Source organism: Lycium barbarum, chromosome 2 (genome assembly GCF_019175385.1).
Source record: "Lycium barbarum isolate Lr01 chromosome 2, ASM1917538v2, whole genome shotgun sequence".
Lineage (NCBI taxonomy): Eukaryota > Viridiplantae > Streptophyta > Magnoliopsida > Solanales > Solanaceae > Lycium > Lycium barbarum.
In genome coordinates, this window is record NC_083338.1 from 74501450 (window position 1) to 74523253 (window position 21804).

At 42.0% G+C, this 21804-nt stretch overlaps 1 long non-coding RNA gene across 1 annotated transcript in view; it reads right to left on the reverse strand.

The window, feature by feature from the left end:
- Nucleotides 1-1210: 1210 nt before the first annotated feature.
- Nucleotides 1211-21804, reverse strand: part of LOC132620580 (uncharacterized) — a 32986-nt gene continuing 12392 nt past the window's right edge. Inside the window, exons 2-3 of the long non-coding RNA XR_009575029.1 lie at nucleotides 2969-3055; nucleotides 1211-1668 (exon numbers count right to left, since the gene is read on the reverse strand). This is a non-coding gene — a long non-coding RNA (uncharacterized LOC132620580). The remainder of the gene's footprint in view (nucleotides 1669-2968; nucleotides 3056-21804) is intronic.

Below are 21804 nucleotides of genomic sequence, written 5' to 3' on the forward strand. Positions count from 1 at the left end.
GACGTTCGATCAGGTGACCCGCCAGTGTAGGATACTCATTCTGCTATTTGGAGTACTCCTTTTGATCCGGAGCTCATATTTTTGGTACATACCTTCTGTTATACATGTTCTGTATATATGACTATTTGGGTACGACGGGGCCCTGTCCCGTCATATGTTTCTGTTATGGTTTGTAGAGGCCTGTAGACATATATGTGGGTCATGGGTCATGTTTGTTCGTTTATGTTTATGATCTGCGCCTTAATGCGGTCCCGTTTGCTATTATGGCCAAAACGGCCCATATGTTTGTATATGTTTGTATATCTGGGCGATGTGTATTCCGCCAACCTACCGGATTTGATATGACGTTTCTGTACGGGCAACCGCTTAAAATGACATTTGTTCTCAGTATCTGTATAAAGTAATGTATGTGGAATACGGATAAGTCATGGATATGTCGATTTGGTAAGTGAGTGTGTATGGGTGTCCAACTCGGGCACTAGTCACGGCCCACGGGGTTGGGTCGTGATAACTGGCACCCTACATCTTAGGGAAACCGAGCGAACCAACTTATAACTCTCATCCTCTATGTCTCAAACGACAAAATAAGACCAAGGGGCTAAATACAAACATAATATCATGCATAAGTATATATATATATATGTATATATTTATATATGTATATATACCATGGGCTCACGAATCCGATATAACGACTGGCAAGACATAACTAAGCGGTATACAAGACATTGTCTGCAAAGCCTTTGTGAACCTGACTAAAGTATACAAGTCGGGACAGGGCCCCCGACATACCATTAGCACAAAGTACATATACGACCCAGACTCGGCAATGCTCCAGGAAGAAGTGGAGCCCACCAATCAAAACTGGTACCTGAAAGCAGCCTACTGGGGAAGATCCTTGTCCCGTCTGTCTACACTTGCGGGCATGAACGCAGCGTCCACAAGGAAGGACGTCAGTACGAATAATGTACCGAGTATGTAAGGCGGAAATATAATATAATAAATATATATATATATATATATATATATATATATATATATATATATATAAATATATATGTGTGTGTGTGTGTGTGTGTTGCAGAAAGGAAAGATAAGCATCAACTTTGCACTTCTGACATACTAATGAGAAGTTTGTACGCATGTCCCTTTATACTCTCATACCTCTAACTACATCTATATATAATACTGTGATCCTGAACTACGTATCATATATCATCCTTGTCACGACCCGACTAGGGGGCCGCGACGAGCACCCGGTGCTAGCCCACTCGGGCACCCCCTTAGCTTACACTTAGACTTGCATCTAGGTGAGCCACATCACTAATCATACATTTCTAAGCATCGACCATGCTAGTCCCATTGGACGACAACATCTTCAATCATCATAGGCATATGTGCCACAACAATGTACATGGGCCGCCGAGGCCAACAAAATGATATACAAAATATAGGCCGGCAAGGCCAGACATATCTAGCCATATACACGTGACTACGAGCCTCTAAGAAGAGTAAAACATATCACATTAGCGGGACAGGACCCCGCTATGCCCATAATTATATACACAAAAGAATAAGTACCCAAAAGCTATGGCTCCGAAGGAAATGGAGCTCCGCTATGTAATCTCTGAATAAGCAGCTATGGATCAAGTCTGTCTCCCTGTGCACCTGCGGGCATGATGCAGCGTCCACAAACAAAAGGACGTCAGTACGAAGAATGTACTGAGTATGTAAAGCATGATCAACATCAATATAGAAGCATCATAGACAATATATGAAGTGGCATAGGAGGGAAGACAATAATATCATCATCATGGCACTTACCTGCCTTTCATAGGAACTTTCCATTTCTCATGCGTATTTCATAATAGTGCTCGTATTCGTATACATGCCCCTATTCGCATTCATATACATAGTCTTTTCACATTCATATTCATATTATATACATAGACAGACACTTATATACATACATAGCGTACCCGACCATAAGGTTCGGTGTTTCATACATACTTGGCCAACCAAGGCTCAATGTTATTTCTACTTGGCCCTACCAAGGCTTCAGGGTTATCCGTACCATCTACAGATGTGTGCGCGCGTTACGTAATCATATACATACATACATATATATATATATATATATATATATATATATATATATATACATCCATATACATATATTCTACCCGGCATTATAAGCTCGGGGTTCATTATAGCCCTGTATAGGCACACATACGTATAATAGCCCATAGGCACCTTTAGCATCATTATTATTATCGTCATCATTACTATCCTCTTCATTATCGTTACATCTAGATCATGGGCCTACTCGTCATACGAGGAGCGTAGTGCAATCGTAGTATGTATCAAGGATCGTGAGCTTACAAGCTCGGAAAATTTATCAATTGAAGGCAACATACGCGTATATAGGATTTAGAGAATTGGCCAAAGAACCATGCCTTATGAAAGAAGGGTTAGCCTTACATACCTTTTCGTCAGACTATTCCACACTTGCACGTCCCCTTCCAATGTTAGCATTTCTACATTCATTAATATCATAACAATGGCTATTAGTCATTCACATTATCCACATTATCTAGATTTCTCAATTTGTTTCTAATTCACCCATGTTCAAGGTCATAACACCCAATGTCATGACACGACTAGGGGCCGTGACGAGTATCCGGTACTTGTACCGAGCACCCCTTATCTTGTCTCATATCCTTATTACTAAGTGGGCCGTATGACCTATACCATTTTTTTTCTGTTACTTAACATTAACAATTGTAGCATAGTTATGAACATAGGCAAACAACCTTTACTAACACATTATACATCGATTAGGACTGCTAAAAGTACAAAACATTTAACTGTACACATCTGTCTACGAGCCTCTAGACATAATACACATATACACGAGAAGGGCCGAGCACTGTCACACCCGAATATATATATATACACAAAATAGTACCAATAAACAGTGGCTCCGGAATGACTGGAGAACTCTCTGTGAACCGCTGGTGAAGCTTCTAAGAACCGAGCCCGTCTACCTGCTTACCTGCGCGGCATGAAACGCAGCGTCCACAAGAAGGGACATCAGTACGAATAGTGTACCGAGTATGTAAGGCATGAAAATAGTAAAGAGAGGAATATAAATTGCAACCAATACATAATGAAATCATAGGACATATAGAGCGATAATAGAGTAACCTGTACATGTATGTGCCACCCAGGGCAGATGCCATGCATGCTAAGCTGTCTTTAAAAAAAAACATTTCGTGTTCATATATGATAATAAAACATAATATATATTGCCGAGGCGTCGGCAACCGATCCATTTAACCAAGCGATCCCAAAAAGAAGCTATAACGTTATCGGAGTGACGTAAGGTCGGTAGCCTCCGATTACATTATGAAATCGTCATGGTCGTCAGGTCTCACCTTGAGGGAACAACAATTATAAGGCGAGACTATCCATAAAGGATAACATCATGAGAGAACATAGAACAGGATCATAAGGTATCGTTTCATGTACTTTGGAATCTTTAATCATGGAATCATAATTGTCGTATTCATCATATGAACATTTTCTTCCCTGACATCATCCATGTCATTGTAGAACATACTCATCGTAATTGACAAAAAAACTTACTTTGCCACAGACTTTGTTTTGGGAAAATGCGGGCGTTTGGAAAACCTTTTGAGCTATTGGGGAGAAGATCATACCTTAGGGTCAATAGATTAGTTAAACAACTATTGTTTAGTAGTCGGAATAGTAATCTAAAGGTTTCCCTTGATTATAGTACGGAAATAAGCTAAATGGAACAATAGGAGGGAATTTGGGAATAGTGGGCCCACCTCGAGTCAAATGAGGCGGCGTACTAAATTTTTATATGTTATATGTCATGGCGTTACTTATCGGGGTTTTAGGGTAATCGAGTCCTCTTTATGCAAGTTCTAGAGGGCTAGGAAGGTTTTTTTTCAACATTTGCACAATTTCTAGTTCAATTCTACTGAAGGAAAAAGGAGAAACTTTAGGTGCGGAATTCCGGGGAATAGAGTTGTCCCCGAGGCTCGTGTCCAACTTAATACGTCTAAAACATGCCATAGAAGGAAGGGTGAAGCCTTACATACCTCTTTCTGCTCCTTTGGCTATCCCGAATTCAACTCGCAAATCCGCCAAAATCTACAAATTGGTCAAGTTTACCAAACATGATGAGTGCCTTTAGAATTGAATTCTTAAAATGATACTTGGCTACCGAAATTTCGGCAGCACTTCCCCTGTAAAATACTCCATCCCACCAAGTTCAACTTGGCCAATTTCAATCAACAACAATCCGGGAATTCAACCCGGCCAAACTAACAACACAATATCAACACATTACTAAAAATTTCCGTATTCATTCCAAGTTACATTATAACAACTCAATCAATATACTACTTCCTTCAAAACCTTCCAACTCCAATAAGAACATTAACAACATTGTAATTCATATACCAACAACACCATACTAACAACATTATCTTCCATACATGCAAGAACATAGTATTCAATTTTAAATACTCCAACCGCAAGTCTCCAACTTCTTCAACTTCACAAGATTATTATGCATTCATTAACAACATAGTATCCGCAACACAACGACAACCAAAACTCTAAATAAAATTGGCTCATCTTCTTTCACCACTTAACACATATATACGGCTATACATATAATATACACTATACGGCCACCATCCTACATACACCACTACAACCTTTCCAAAATCATCCAACTTTCATTATCCACATAACATTCACAACAATATCAACCAAATACTAAACAAAATAATTACAACATAATTTCTACACACACACATATATCACACGGCCACACACACCCACTTCCATATTCTCCCCAATTTCACTTATTTTTGTACACTACAACATGCAAAATCTTCCATAACATATAAGAAAGATTTAAACCTTACCTTTTCTTCAATTCTTCACTTGGCTATATATGTTGGTAGCTTGAAAGAATATAAGTTTTTCTTGCTCCAACAACAACTCCACCTTGTTAAGGACCCTTTAATTAGTAGAATACAATTTTTGGAGGAATTTTTCAAGGTTTCTTATGGAGTTTTTTACTATGGCCGAAATGGCCCTAGGAGTTTTCTCCTTCTTTCTTTGTTCTTCAAGTTCTTGAAAATTCTAGAGAGGTTTATGAAGATAAGATGACTTTGTCATCTTTTTATTTAACTTATTTAAAAGCCATGTGGGCTTAAGCCCACTAAGAAGTGGACGGCCACTTGGCCCAAATGGTCAAGCCCACACATTATTTTTTTGTTCTTGCCACTTATGAAAAAAAAATTATTTTCCAAATTCCAAATTTACCCTTTGTCTTCCTCCATAATTCCGCGAGGCATATTGTGAATTTCCCTTTATGTCCTCGACCTTTCTTAATAATTCCACTTCTAAATTCTTCATAAGCCATTCATATGCTTAACAAAATAAAAATATGGCCTTGCTTGTTGTCCTCCCGCGATTGTCTTGAATTATCCGATTGCACAAAAACGCGGGATATAACATCCTCCCCCCTTTTAAACATTCGTCCTCGAATGTTAAAGTGGCCTCATAGTGTATTATGATATTTCGGGGAGGTCTCCTTCCTAGATACCTCACATGTCGCTTAACATACCTGTTGTGGGAGCTTAAGTTACCCTTCTCTGTCGTAGCTCAATTAAGTTAGCTCCGAACACTGGCCCTACATTAATAAGCCCCTTTTGTTGGAACTTGAATCGTCATAGTTCGTTTAAGGTCTAACATGTTCTCCCCCCCTTTATTAAGAGGGCCTATGCACGCCTATGCCCTTTAAGCAATCGTTGTCTTCTGCGATCTTTTACAGTTGTAATTCCCTGTGCATAGGGTTTGTCACGTTGATCCCCTTGTTAGATATGTTTCCGTATTTCACCGCATTAGGCCGTTCTAGCCTTGTGGGTGCGGCATCGGTCTTACCCGGTGACATCCATACTCATACCCTTCATTACGTCCTTTGAATTTCATTCAGCTAGCACATTCTATGCATCGCGACACTGCTTGTTAGGGTTCTACAGTCACAGATAAGATGTCATGTTCGTATATACCTTTCCACTATTTTTTTTCTTTACAATCACTTCCAAACACTAATCAACTTTCTTTAATCCTGAAGCTCTGTCATGCTTTCTCCTCTTCTACTAGTCTAGTCCGTCTCAACTTACATGACTTCTGTAGGGTTTCTAATCACTCCACACACTCTAATTTACATTGGGCTACCTAATTTCACATTCGTCTCCTGTTCCCACATTTATGAAATTTTCAGCATTTTTTCCCAGGGGGTCACCCATCTTGATATTGCTCTCTCCCTAGCACGCTTAACCTTGAAACTTTGGTGCATTTTAGTACGTGAATGCTGGTATAATTATACCGACTGCCCCGCACTACCTATATTACCTAATATGGGACAAGTTGGGGTCTTAGAAGTTTTCAAAACGTCCGCGTAACACATCTTTTCTTTTAATTACAATTCTAACATCCGCAGTCCCCAGTATTCGTCCTTTTTCCTATGTATATGGCTAATTTTTGTCCTAAATCTCCACATTCCCAGTAGTGGCGAAAACACCTTAGTCGCAACAGGCATAGACATCCCAGCTCGTTTGATTTAGCTCGGGTTTCCCCTCCCTAATATGTTCAGCGATTTAGGGTGCGATATCTGACACGTAGAACCTGGATCAATCGATACTTGTACATTGTAGAAAAATACTGATAATATACCTGGAACGACATCAGGGGATGGCTCAGGATCCTGTCGGCCAGCTAGTGCATAGGTATGATGCTGGGGTCCACTCGAACTGTGTGTTCCTTCTCGGCCTCTTTCGCTGCCTACTGCTATCTGGGACCTTTGCATTGGAGGGTGCGCCAATGATTGTGAGTCGCGTGTTACCTCCGTGGGCTGAACCCTCCCTCTGTCACGGCGAAATGGGCAGTCGCGCATATAATGACCTGAGTTAGCACAAGTATAACAAATACCCAAACCCGCGCGACACGGCCCTGCATGGAATCTACGGCACTGAGGGCAGCGTGATACGGGTGGTCTCCGCTGATTAAGCTCACCGCCACACTGGGAACCCAAAACTCCATAGCCCTGACCTGATCCGGCGGGCTGAGTTTGGTCTATGTCGTACCTCTGTGGGCAATCACGCATCAAATGGTCAGCCCGACCACAGACAAAACAGGCACCTATATCTAAGTAACACTGCCCAGAGTGTGGCCTGCCACATCGCGCACACCGCGGTGGGGGTAGCCCCGTGCTACTAACGTTGGCTCTATGCCGGGGCCCCGAAACTCGAGCACTCTGATCTGGTCCTGAATACCCCGACTGCTGCGGTGCCTGTCTCCTTCTATACTCACTTCTCGTTCCGGAAGGTCTAGCCCTTTTTCTGCGATCCTTATTACCAGAATCTATGCCTTGTTGTTGGGCTTGAGTAGCTACTATCTGAGTTAGCAGAAGGATGGCCCGTCTCATCTCCTGAAGTGAAGCATCAGGTGGGGGAGCGGGGAGTGCTGAAACTGGAACGGAAATCCCTTCTTGTTCCCCTAATGTCTGCGGAGTGCGATCAGCACGAGAGGGAGCCTTACTATGAGATTCGCCTTCTTCAATATTTACCGGCGACTCCCATTCAGTCCGCCTTTCCGCTACCGTCTTGCCCTTCTCGGCGGCTGTCGCTTTCATCTTCGCAGGTATCGCTGAAAATATAACACCGAATTAGGAAGAAGGAAAAACCCTTACTATAGCTCTATCGCACGATCTAGAATACAAAGAAGGTCATATTTCCTAAATGCCCCGCAGCCTCCTGCCTATAACTGTGGCGCGCTACACACCCATAAACAGGACTCTACTGGACACGGCTCGTAGACAAACCCCTAGGACCGAACTGCTCTGATACCACTTCTGTCACGACCCGACTAGGGGCCGTGACGAGTACCCGATACTTGTACCGAGCACCCCTTATCTTGTCTCATATCCTTATTACTAAGTGGGCCGTATGACCTATACCATTTTTCTTTCTGTTACTTAACATTAACAATTGTAGCATAGTTATGAACATAGGCGAACAACCTTTACTAACACATTATACATCGACTAGGACTGCTAAAAGTACAAAACATTTAACTGTACACATCTGTCTACGAGCCTCTAGACATAATACACATATACACGAGAAGGGCCGAGCACTGTCACGCCCGAATATATATATATACACAAAATATTACCAATAAACAGTGGCTCCGGAATGACTGGAGCACTCTCTGTGAACCGCTGGTGAAGCTTCTAAGAACCGGACCCGTCTACCTGCTTACCTGCGCGGCATGAAACGCAGCGTCCACAAGAAGGGACGTCAGTACGAATAGTGTACCGAGTATGTAAGGCATGAAAATAGTAAAGAGAGGAATATAAATTGCAACCAATACATAATGAAATCATAGGACATATAGAGCGATAATAGAGTAACATGTACATGTATGTGCCACCCAGGGCAGATGCCATGCATGCTAAGCTGTCTTTAAAAAAAAACATTTCGTGTTCATATATGATAATAAAACATAATATATATTGCCGAGGCGTCGGCAACCGATCCATTTAACCATGAATGTGTGTAAATATCCCGCGTCCGGGCATCCCGCGTCCGGGATGATATCAAGTCAAATACGGCTACATGTACCGTGTGTAACCCCGCGTCTATAGCGCTCTGCCCTGCTCCCTTCTTCCCCGTGTACATATACATATATACATATATTCCATAGCATGCAAGCGATCCCAAAAAGAAGCTATAACGTTATCGGAGTGACGTAAGGTCGATAGCCTTCGATTACGTTATGAAATCGTCATGGTCGTCGGGTCTCACCTTGAGGGAACAACAATTATAAGGCGAGACTATCCATAAAGGATAACATCATGAGAGAACATAGAACAGGATCATAAGGTATCGTTTCATGTACTTTGGAATCTTTAATCATGGAATCATAATTGTCGTATTCATCATATGAACATTTTCTTCCCTGACATCATCCATGTCATTGTAGAACATACTCATCGTAATTGACAAAAAAACTTACTTTGCCACAGACTTTGTTTTGGGAAAATGCGGGCGTTTGGAAAACCTTTTGAGCTATTGGGGAGAAGATCATACCTTAGGGTCAATAGATTAGTTAAACAACTATTGTTTAGTAGTCGGAATAGTAATCTAAAGGTTTCCCTTGATTATAGTACGGAAATAAGCTAAATGGAACAATAGGAGGGAATTTGGGAATAGTGGGCCCACCTCGAGTCAAATGAGGCGGCGTACTAAATTTTTATATGTTATATGTCATGGCGTTACTTATCGGGGTTTTAGGGTAATCGAGTCCTCTTTATGCAAGTTCTAGAGGGCTAGGAAGGTTTTTTTTCAACATTTGCACAATTTCTAGTTCAATTCTACTGAAGGAAAAAGGAGAAACTTTAGGTGCGGAATTCCGGGGAATAGAGTTGTCCCCGAGGCTCGTGTCCAACTTAATACGTCTAAAACATGCCATAGAAGGAAGGGTGAAGCCTTACATACCTCTTTCTGCTCCTTTGGCTATCCCGAATTCAACTCGCAAATCCGCCAAAATCTACAAATTGGTCAAGTTTACCAAACATGATGAGTGCCTTTAGAATTGAATTCTTAAAATGATACTTGGCTACCGAAATTTCGGCAGCACTTCCCCTGTAAAATACTCCATCCCACCAAGTTCAACTTGGCCAATTTCAATCAACAACAATCCGGGAATTCAACCCGGCCAAACTAACAACACAATATCCACACATTACTAAAAATTTCCGTATTCATTCCAAGTTACATTATAACAACTCAATCAATATACTACTTCCTTCAAAACCTTCCAACTCCAATAAGAACATTAACAACATTGTAATTCATATACCAACAACACCATACTAACAACATTATCTTCCATACATGCAAGAACATAGTATTCAATTTTAAATACTCCAACCGCAAGTCTCCAACTTCTTCAACTTCACAAGATTATTATGCATTCATTAACAACATAGTATCCGCAACACAACGACAACCAAAACTCTAAATAAAATTGGCTCATCTTCTTTCACCACTTAACACATATATACGGCTATACATATAATATACACTATACGACCACCATCCTACATACACCACTACAACCTTTCCAAAATCATCCAACTTTCATTATCCACATAACATTCACAACAATATCAACCAAATACTAAACAAAATAATTACAACATAATTTCTACACACACACATATATCACACGGCCACACACACCCACTTCCATATTCTCCCCAATTTCACTTATTTTTGTACACTACAACATGCAAAATCTTCCATAACATATAAGAAAGATTTAAACCTTACCTTTTCTTCAATTCTTCACTTGGCTATATATGTTGGTAGCTTGAAAGAATATAAGTTTTTCTTGCTCCAACAACAACTCCACCTTGTTAAGGACCCTTTAATTAGTAGAATACAATTTTTGGAGGAATTTTTCAAGGTTTCTTATGGAGTTTTTTATTATGGCCGAAATGGCCCTAGGAGTTTTCTCCTTCTTTCTTTGTTCTTCAAGTTCTTGAAAATTCTAGAGAGGTTTATGAAGATAAGATGACTTTGTCATCTTTTTATTTAACTTATTTAAAAGCCATGTGGGCTTAAGCCCACTAAGAAGTGGACGGCCACTTGGCCCAAATGGTCAAGCCCACACATTATTTTTTTGTTCTTGCCACTTATGAAAAAAAAATTATTTTCCAAATTCCAAATTTACCCTTTGTCTTCCTCCATAATTCCGCGAGGCATATTGTGAATTTCCCTTTATGTCCTCGACCTTTCTTAATAATTCCACTTCTAAATTCTTCATAAGCCATTCATATGCTTAACAAAATAAAAATATGCCTTGCTTGTTGTCCTCCCGCGATTGTCTTGAATTATCCGATTGCACAAAAACGCGGGATATAACACCCAAATTTGTCCATTCGCCCAAAGTTTCTAGTTCATGATCTTAATACCATTTATAACATGCTCATATCACAACACAACTACATTCATGATTCAATTCAAACTGTTCCTCAAAATGTCACTATTCATCATTCATAACCCATCTTACCATATTTTCTACAATCCATGTTTAATTCTCCAATACCTTAAAAATCATGTAATAATCATGAATCTTACCTTAGAAGTTGTAGGAACAAGCTTTAGTTGATAATACCCCACTTTGAGCAAAACCCTAGTTTTTCTCCATGTGGATTTCTTGACTTGGATGGCCTTTGATGATGTTCTTACTCTTGATTCACCTTGTTTTATGTTGTTGATGACTTATGATCCTTGAAAACTTTGATAATAAATGTAGAGAGAGGTTTTAGAGAGAAGGTGTGTAATGTGGAAATGAAATAAAACAAGTGTTGGTCCCTTTATTTAATGAATTGCAAAATCTGTGCTGCGGTGAACAGTGGTCGTCCATGGAGGTTTACGGTCCGTATTCCAGTTTACGGACCGTCCCTCGTGGTCGTCTTCAACCCTAAGCAGAACCAGAAACTTTGGCTGCATGCATGGTGATTTACGACCATGGTTTACGGGCCGTAAATCACTTTACGGTCCGTCCACCAGGTCGTTTTTAACCATTTACTCGACTGGCAGAAAGTTGAAGTTTTTGCATGCCACTTTACGACTGCCAGTTTACGGACCGTATTCCATTATACGGTCCGTATTTTGCACTTTACGACCACTGGGCAGTTTTGCCAACTTTCAACTTTTCACATTTCTCGACTTTTCATTCTAATCATTCTCGTCCATATACGCACATTGCTCATGAAACATTATACACTCGCACTCCTCGCACACATCACTGTTCGTTTACTTGCGTACCAATGGAAATTTTTCGAGGTGTAACATTCTCCCCCCCCCCCCCCCCCCCCCCCCTTAGGAACATTCGTCCTCGAATGTTAAAGTCTCGGGGGAATTCTACAAAAATTTCGCCAGAGTTTCCCTTATAATATGACGCTACCATCCTGCCACAACAACCCATAATATCGATGCCACACAGGGCCACAACATAACAACATAAAAATTATGGCCACGCATGACCCAAAAGCATAAAAGGAAATATGCATACCTTATGATCTTGACGTCTCATCTTGGGCTTCTTCCAAAGATTGAAATAAATGTGGGTATTTGGATCGCATATTTTCTTCTGCTTCCCATGTCATCTCCTCTCGTTTACTGCTCCTCCATAGAACCTTAACCGAGGCCACCTCTTTGTTTATAAGCCTCCGTACTTGCCTGTCTAATATGGCAATGGGTACCTCTTCATAAGTCAATTTCTCTGTCACTTGCACATCATTTACTGGAACGATCCTAGTGGGATCTCCAACACATTTTCGAAGCATCGAGACATGAAATACTGGATGGACTGACTCCAATTCCGGAGGTAGTTCTAACTCATAGGCCACTTTGCCTATCCTTCGCACAATTTCGTATGGCCCAATATACCGGGGACTAAGCTTCCCCTTTTTGCCAAATCTCATAACGCCTTTCATTGGTGACACTTTCAAGAATACCCAATCCTTCACTTTGAACTCCAAGTCTCTTCTACGATTATCCGCATAGGACTTCTGACGACTTTGGGCTGCTAACAACCGATCTTGTATAAGCTTGACTTTCTCTATCGCTTGCTGGACCAAGTCTGGCCCTATCAATTTAGTTTCTTCGGTCTCAAACCACCCAATTGGGGATCTACACTTTCGCCCATACAAAGCTTCATATGGTGCCATTTGAATGCTGGAATGATAACTATTATTGTAAGCAAATTCAATGAGTGGCAAGTGATCATCCCAATTTCCTCCAAAGTCTATCATACATGCTCGCAACATATCCTCCAGAGTCTGAATAGTACGTTCAGCCTGCCCATCGGTCTGTGGATGAAATGCCGTGCTAAGGCTAACTCGGGTTCCTAAACCCTCTTGGAAAGACCTCCAAAACTTAGTTGTAAACTGAGTCCCTCTGTCGGAGATAATAGATACCGGGACGCCATGGAGTTTTACTATCTCTTTAAGATAAAGCTTCGCATAATCTTCTGCCTCATAGGTCGTCCTGACCGGTAAGAAATGAGCTGACTTGGTGAGTCTATCCACAATCACCCATATGGAATCATACTTATGTCGAGAACGGGGTAAGCCTGAAATGAAGTCCATGTTAATCACTTCGCACTTCCAAGTTGGGATTTCCATAGCTTGCAACAATCCACCCGACTTTTGGTGTTCAATCTTCACTTGTTGACAATTAGGACACTGGGCTACGAATTCCGCTATATCTTTCTTCATCCCATTCCACCAATATATAGACTTAAGATCATGATACATTTTTGTCGCCCCGGGGTGGACAGAATAACGGAAACAATGGGCTTCCCTCAATATTTGGTGACGTAGGCCTACCACATCGGGAACGCATAACCTGCCTCGACATCGGAGAACTCCGTCTCCCGAAATATCAAATGATGACTCCTCTTTCTGAGGGAGGGTATCTCTGTACTGCATTAGCATGGGATCCTCATATTGTCGCTCTTTTACTTCCGCTACTAGCGATGAAACTGCTGAATTCTGAATAGTAGCTCCGCTGCTACCTGAGTCCACTACTCGGACTCCTAGGCTAGCTAACTGTTGAAGCTCACGGGCCATCTCTTTCTTTTCTGGTCGTACATCACTTAGACTTCCCATCGACCTACGGCTAAGAGCATCAGCCACCACATTTGCCTTCCCGGGGTGGTACAGGATCTCAACATCATAGTCTTTTCGCAACTCTAGCCATCCTCGTTGCCGCAAATTCAACTCTTTCTGCTTGAAGATGTATTGAAGACTCTTATGATCTGTGTAAATATCCACGTGGACACCATATAAGTAATGTCTCCATATCTTTAATGCATGGACCACTGCGGCCAATTCTAAGTCATGGGTCTGCTCATGTTTCCGCAATTGCCTTGAAGCATACACAACCACCTTGCCATGTTGCATCAACACACAGCCTAGCCCAACACCTGAAGCGTCGCAATACACAACGTATCCTTCCAATCCCGCTGGAAGTGTCAGAACTGGGGCAGAAGTCAATCGACCCTTTAGCTCTTGGAAACTATGTTCGCAAGCATCTGTCCATTGAAACTTGGCTGATTTCTGTGTCAACTTTGTGAGTGGTGCAGAAATAGAGGAAAAACCTTCAACGAATCTCCTGTAATAACCTGCTAAGCCCAGAAAGATACGAACCTCTGTAGGAGTTGTGGGTCTTGGAAAAGTTTTCACGGCCTTAATCTTTTGACTATCCACTCGAATACCATCGGCTGCCACAATATGCCCTAAAAATGCCACTGAGTTCAACCAGAACTCACATTTGGAAAACTTTGCAAACAATTCTCGAGTTCGAAGAACTCCAAGGACAATACGCAAATGATCCGCATGTTCTGCTTCGGATCTAGAATACACCAAAATATCATCATTGAATACGATTACAAATAAGTCCAGAAAGGACCTGAACACATTATTTATCAAATCCATAAATACCGCTGGCGCATTAGTTAGCCCAAATGACATCACCCGGAATTCAAAATGACCATATCTCGTTCTGAAGGCTGTCTTAGGGATATCTTTCTCCCTAACTCTCACTTGATGATACCCGGACCTCAAATCAATCTTTGAAAACCATTTGGCGCCTTGCAATTGATCAAACAAGTCATCAATCCTTGGGAGAGGATATTTATTCTTAATCGTTACTTTATTCAATTGCCTATAATCAATGCACATTCTCAGGGAGCCATCTTTCTTTCGGACGAACAATACGGGCGCTCCCCACGGGGATGAACTAGGCCTAATGAAGCCTTTATCAAGCAAGTCCTTCAATTGCTCCTTCAACTCTTTCAATTCTGCGGGTGCCATTCTATATGGAGAAATAAATATAGGTGTGGTGCCTGGCAACACATCAATGGAAAAATCAATCTCCCGTTCGGGAGGAAGGCCTGGAAGATCATCCGGGAACACATCCGGAAATTCGTTCACTACGGGAACTGACTGAAGAGTCGGCGATTCAGCTTCTACATCTTGAACTCGCACTAGATGATAAATGCACCCTTTTGTGATCATTTTCCTTGCCTTTAGATAGGAAATAAACCTACCTTTTGGTGATGCCGTATTTCCTTTCCATTCTAACACTGGTTCTCCCGGAAACTGGAAACGAACCACCTTCATCCGGCAATCAATGTTGGCATAACAAGAAGCCAACCAATCCATGCCCATAATGACATCAAAATCTACCATTTCTAGCTCATGCAAATCAATCATAGTATGACGATCACAAATCACAATCACACAATTCCTATATACTCGGCTAGCTATTACCGATTCACCCACGGGTGTAGACACCTCAAAAGGTTTGATAGACTCCGGCTCAATTATAAATCGACCCGCAACATATGGAGTAACATATGATAATGTGGAGCCCGGATCAATCAAAGCATATACATCATGAGAGAATACCGATAATATACCTGTGACCACGTCAGGAGAAGACTCAAGATCTTGGCGTCTAGCCAAAGCATAAATACGGTGCTGAAGACCGCTAGTACTGGGAGCTCTGCCTCTACCTCTACCATGGCCGACTGGCGCATGTGCACCTGGCCCCGTAGGGCGTACAGATGCTGATGATCCGGCTGCCGACCCTGATGGCTGGGTCCTACCTCTACCCTGTACTGAGGGGAAATCACGCATGATATGGCCTGGTTGACCACATGAATAGCAACCATCCGAGCCCAATCGGCATCGACCCCAATGCAACTTCCCACACTGGGAACATCGTGGTACAGGTGGACTTGACTGGCCTGAATCATCTCTGAATTGAGGTCCTGAAAAACTGGGACTCGGCCCTGAACAAGCAGATCTATCAAGGCTCTGGCCTGGAAACCGAGGAGATGCACTGGTCATAGAATAGCCTGAATGTCTAGGGAACTGCTGCCTGTGTCCGCCTCTAAACTCGCTTGTCGGACCCGAAGATCTAGCTCTCTTGCTATGTCCCCGATCTTGCTCACGCTCACTCCTCCGCTGTTGTAGGCTTTCTTCTAAGTTCTGAGCATGTGCCTGAATGCGTGCAATATCCATACCGTCCTGAAGGGACGCAGTCAATCATTTATCCATCAAGTGTGGCCCTAGGCCCTTTACAACTCGGTGTATCCGGTCGCCCATATCCGCTACCATGGCCGAAGCATACCTAGCCAGAGAGTTAAAGCGAAGGCTATACTCTAGGGCACTCATACTACTTTGCCTCAATTTTAAGAATTTATCGGCCCTAGCTCGCCGAACTTCCGGAGGCATATAATGACGGATAAAGGCATCAACAAACTCTTACCATACCAGGGGAGGTGCATTGGCCCCCCGTGAAGCCATCCACACCGTATACCACTGGATCGAGACATCTCTCAATCTATATGACGCTAGCTCTACCGACTCGGTGTCTGAAGCATGTATCAACCGGAGCGTCCTTAGCATACCATCAATAAAGTCCTGGGGATCCTCCTCCGATTTTGACCCAAAGAATTCCGGAGGGTTCAAAGTAATGAAATCACGGGCTCTTGCACTAACAACCCTATCACCATACCCTGAACATTTCCTCTGAGCCTGGGCCGCAACCAACTGGGTCAACAAATTAATGGCCTCTTTCACATCCTGGCCTGAAGCATCTGGTGGAGGAGCTGGAGGTGCTGGAGCTGGGGCTCCATCACGCTCCTCAGAGACGGGCACTGTCTGGGAGGACTGAGATTGAGCCGCACTCTGGGACTCATCTTCTTCTACTACCGGTGGCGGTGCTCTTTCAGCCCGCTTTTCTGCCACCGTCTTGCCCTTTTGGGCTGCTGTAGCCTTTTTCTTTTTAGGCATCTCTGAAATACACAACACACGATTTAGGAACAAGAATTTCTTACATCATAGCTCTATCGCACGATTCTTATGAAGAAAGAAGGTCATTTATTCCTAAAATGTCCGCAGCCTCTTGTTTATAAGTGTGGCGCACAACACACTCATAACCAAGACTCTACTAGACACGGCTCGTAGACACACCCTAGGACTGAACTGCTCTGATACCACTTTTGTCACGACCTGACTAGGGGGCAGCGACGAGCACCCGGTGCTAGCCCACTCGGGCACCCCCTTAGCTTACACTTAGACTTGCATCTAGGTGAGCCACATCACTAATCATACATTTCTAAGCATCGACCATGCTAGTCCCATTGGACGACAACATCTTCAATCATCATAGGCATATGTGCCACAACAATGTACATGGGCCGCCGAGGCCAACAAAATGATATACAAAATATAGGCCGGCAAGGCCAGACATATCTGACCATATACACGTGACTACGAGCCTCTAAGAAGAGTATAACATATCAGATGAGCGGGACAGGACCCCGCTATGCCCATAATTATATACACAAAAGAATAAGTACCCAAAAGCTATGGCTCCGAAGGAAATGGAGCTCCGCTATGTAATCTATGAATAAGCAGCTATGGATCAAGTCTGTCTCCCTGTGCACCTGCGGGCATGACGCAGCGTCCACAAACAAAAGGACGTCAGTACGAAGAATGTACTGAGTATGTAAAGCATGATCAACATCAATATAGAAGCATCATAGACAATATATGAAGTGGCATAGGAGGGAAGACAATAATATCATCATCATGGCACTTACCTGCCTTTCATAGAACTTTCCATTTCTCATGCGTATTTCATAATAGTGCTCGTATTCGTATACATGCCCCTATTCACATTCATATACATAGTCTTTTCACATTCATATTCATATTATATACATATCCATACACTTATATATATACATAGCGTACCCGACCATAAGGTTCGGTGTTTCATACATACTTGGCCAACCAAGGCTCAATGTTATTTCTACCTGGCCCTACCAAGGCTTCAGGGTTATCCGTACCATCTGCAGATGTGTGCGCGCGTTACGTAATCATATACATACATATATATATATATATATACATCCATATACATATATTCTACCCGGCATTATAAGCTCGGGGTTCATTATAGCCCTGTATAGGCACACATACGTATAATAGCCCATAGGCACCTTTAGCATCATTATTATTATCGTCATCATTACTATCCTCTTCATTATCGTTACATCTAGATCATGGGCCTACTCGTCATACGAGGAGCGTAGTGCAATCGTAGTATGTATCAAGGATCGTGAGCTTACAAGCTCGAAAAATTTATCAATTGAAGGCAACATACGCGTATAGAGGATTTAGAGAATTGGCCAAAGAACCATGCCTTATGAAAGAAGGGTTAGCCTTACATACTGTTACATCCGACATTTTTGTTTATTCGAAAAATTCAAGACAAATGGACTTGTGATGAATAAGGCCACAATTGGACACTACTTGGTGTGAATGTGTGAGTTATGAAGTCAATGGTATAGAATTACGAAAGGTGGCCAAGGGAAAAATCGGAATTTTGGAAATTTGCCTTATGGATCAATATGTAACCAACAATTTTGGGCTCAAAAAAAATTAATAAGACAAGGCCCATTTGGGAAGGCCCAACCGGCCATAGTGGGTTAAAAATAGCCCAAGCCCACAATTTAATTATGTGGTATATTATAGTGGGATAATTATCAAGAACATTCAAGAAACATAAAGAAAGAACAAGAAAAAAAAAAGAGAGAGAGGTTTCGGGTGGGAGAGAAAGAAAGGAAGAAAAGAAAGAAAAAAAAATTGGAGCCCATTCCTTGGTTCAAAAATTCATCTCTTGTGAGATTTGTACTAAGCACAAGGTGCTCTTCAAGTTGATATAAAGATTGTGGCAAGAAAACAACTTCAACCCCAAGTGAAGAACTTGAAGAAAGGTAAGGATTTCATGATTTTGTTGTGTTAAAAATGATGTATGTATGTTGTAGTGTGTGTGAATGAATGAAAAATATGGAAATTTGGTGTGTTGGAATTTTTGGATGTGTGGCCGAATGCATATAGGGTTATTGCATGATTTTAATGGTTTGAATTCTTGTGTAAGTTAGTTGTAGTGTGGTGGAAATTGTATTAGAAATGAAAGTGGAATGAACTAGTGAAATTTGGAAAATATAGCATGTGGCCGTGTGGTGTGTGTTGGTGTTGGAAGGTGAATTGAATCTTGTTAGCATGTTAATTATGTTGTTATGGAAGATTGGTTATTAAGTTGTTGAAGGAAATTATTGAACTTTGTTATGACTTGTGTATAAGTGAAAATGAAAGTGTTAAGAGGCAAATTATGCTTACGACAATGAACTTGGAATATAAAAATGTGTTGATGAGTTTGCATGTTGAAAGTTAGGAAGGGATTGGAAAAGTAGTGACTTGATGGAAAGTTGAATGTTTGAGAATTTTATGAATATCTTGTGAATATTATGTGAACATGTTATGGATGCCTCCGATGTATGTCGTAATGATTTTGATGGATAATGGCTATGAAAATAATAAGTTTTGGTTGGAAATGTAAGTTTGAAACGAAAGATAATTCGTCGTGTCGAAAGGTGGCTAATAATGCCATAGGGTATGATTTAGTGTTTATTGATGTTTGTTGTTGTTTGGATGTCTCCTCTGGGTTGTGGTGTTGCTAAATTGAGCCGAGCTAAGTCTCGGGGATGTCGTATATACAGAGGAAATGCTGCCGAAATTTCGGTAGGCAATTATGTGTAAAGTTAGAATATTGAAAGAATGGAACTAACCAAATGGTAAACTTGACCATTTCCAGATTTTGGGCGAAATTTGGATTGACGCCAAGAGAGCATAAGGCGCCATCGAGGTATGTGAAGCACTTCTCTACGTTCCTAGGCATGTTCTGGATGTGGTAGGCTCGGCCGCGAGCCTTAGGTCCGACTCCGTTCCCCGGAATTCGAGACGGAAAACCGCTCCAATTCCTTCAATTCAATTGAACCTATTTTCTTACAAATTGCCCTTAAAGTGAGATTTTGTACAAAACTTCCCCAAACGGAGTCGGAACACTTCTGAATGAGTATGGGTTACCTCATAAGGTCAATTAGCAATAATTTACGTATATAGCCTCGGGTTGGTCCGAGGTGGGCCCACAAGGCCCGATACTTCCGGTACGATTTTTAAAATACTTCTGTTTTGGTCCGATCTTCTCCAAAAACTTCTGAACTATTATTTTGTGAATATTATGGATAGTTTTGTGTAATTTATACAATATGATTTCTGAACATCCGAGCGTCCCATTCTGAAAATCTGTCGTGCCTTCCTAACTAGGATATGAGCGCGTGCTATGCATACTATCTGGATATTCTGATTTTGGCTCGCCGTTGGGCACCCTTCTGATTGATCGAGTCTGTATGTTGAGTCTGTAGGTAGGTGGTTTCTCATTTATCGATTCGTGTCTGTCTCAATGCATTCTTTCACTGCGACCCGGGCCAGGTTCTGTTATCGTGCATATTTTCTCTGCATTGTTCACCGCGTCCCTCGGCGTACGGGCCGGGATCTGTATGTCTGTATGATCTGTGTATGGGGATGGCGGCCAGGATGGCATACGATCTGATATGATTCTGTCTGTCCACCGCGTCCCGTACTAAGAGGGCCGGGTTCTGTTACCGCGCCCCCAGACAGGGCCGGGATCTGTATGAATATATGCGTGTGCTATCTGTACTTATAAAGCACACGCCTCTGTATGATTTTGTATGACTCTGTGCTACTCTGCATGCATAATTCTGTCCGTCATACTACTGTCTGTCCGTCTGTGTTACAACTATTTCTGTATGTCCGTATGGCTTCTGCTTCTGTATGTCCGTATGGATTCAGATTCTGCTCGTCTGTCCGTATTATGACTCCGTCTGTCTGTCCGAACTATAATTCTGTTCATTTGTGTGTAACACGATTCTGTATGTCTGTCTGGATCATAACTCTGTCCGTTAGTTTGACTTATGATTTTGCCCGTTATATTTCTGTGACTCTAGTTCGGACTATGTTTATGTCTGTTACGTTTCTGCTTTACATACTCGGTACATTTTCCGTACTGACCCCCGTTCTTCGGGGGCTGCGCTACATGCCCGCAGGTACAGACGCGCCAGGTGACACGCCGCCAGCGTAGGTTCTGACTCTGCCATTCGAAGAGCTCCTTTGACTCGGAGCATATCTTTTGGTATATATTTTCTGTCTTCTGTGTACTCCGTATGTATGTATATTCTGGGTACGGCGGGGCCCTATCCCGTCATATGATTCTGTATGTCTGTAGAGGCCTGTAGATAGATGTGTGGGTTACGGGTTCCGTCTGTATGTTAGCCTTATCGGCTTATCTGTAAATATCTGTGTGTTCAGGTATATGTATATATATGTATGTTACGCGCACGCCGTATTTGTACCGGCCTATTTCTGTACTTCTGTTTTGAAAGGAAAAAAAAAAAAAAAAAAATTTCTGTATGATTCGAACTCGGTCAGGTAGGTACGTCTGGGTACCCAGTTAGGGTACCAGTCGCGGCCCACGGGGTTTGGGTCGTGACAAAAGTGGTATCAGAGCGGTTAGTCCTCGGTATGTCTACAGGCCGTGTCTAGTAGAGTCTTGTTTATCGATGTGTTGTGCACCACATCTATAAACAGGAAGCTACAGGGCATTTAGGATGTTACCCTTCTTTGGATTCTTAGATCGTGCGATAAAGCGGTATGATTAGGATGATTCTCCCTTG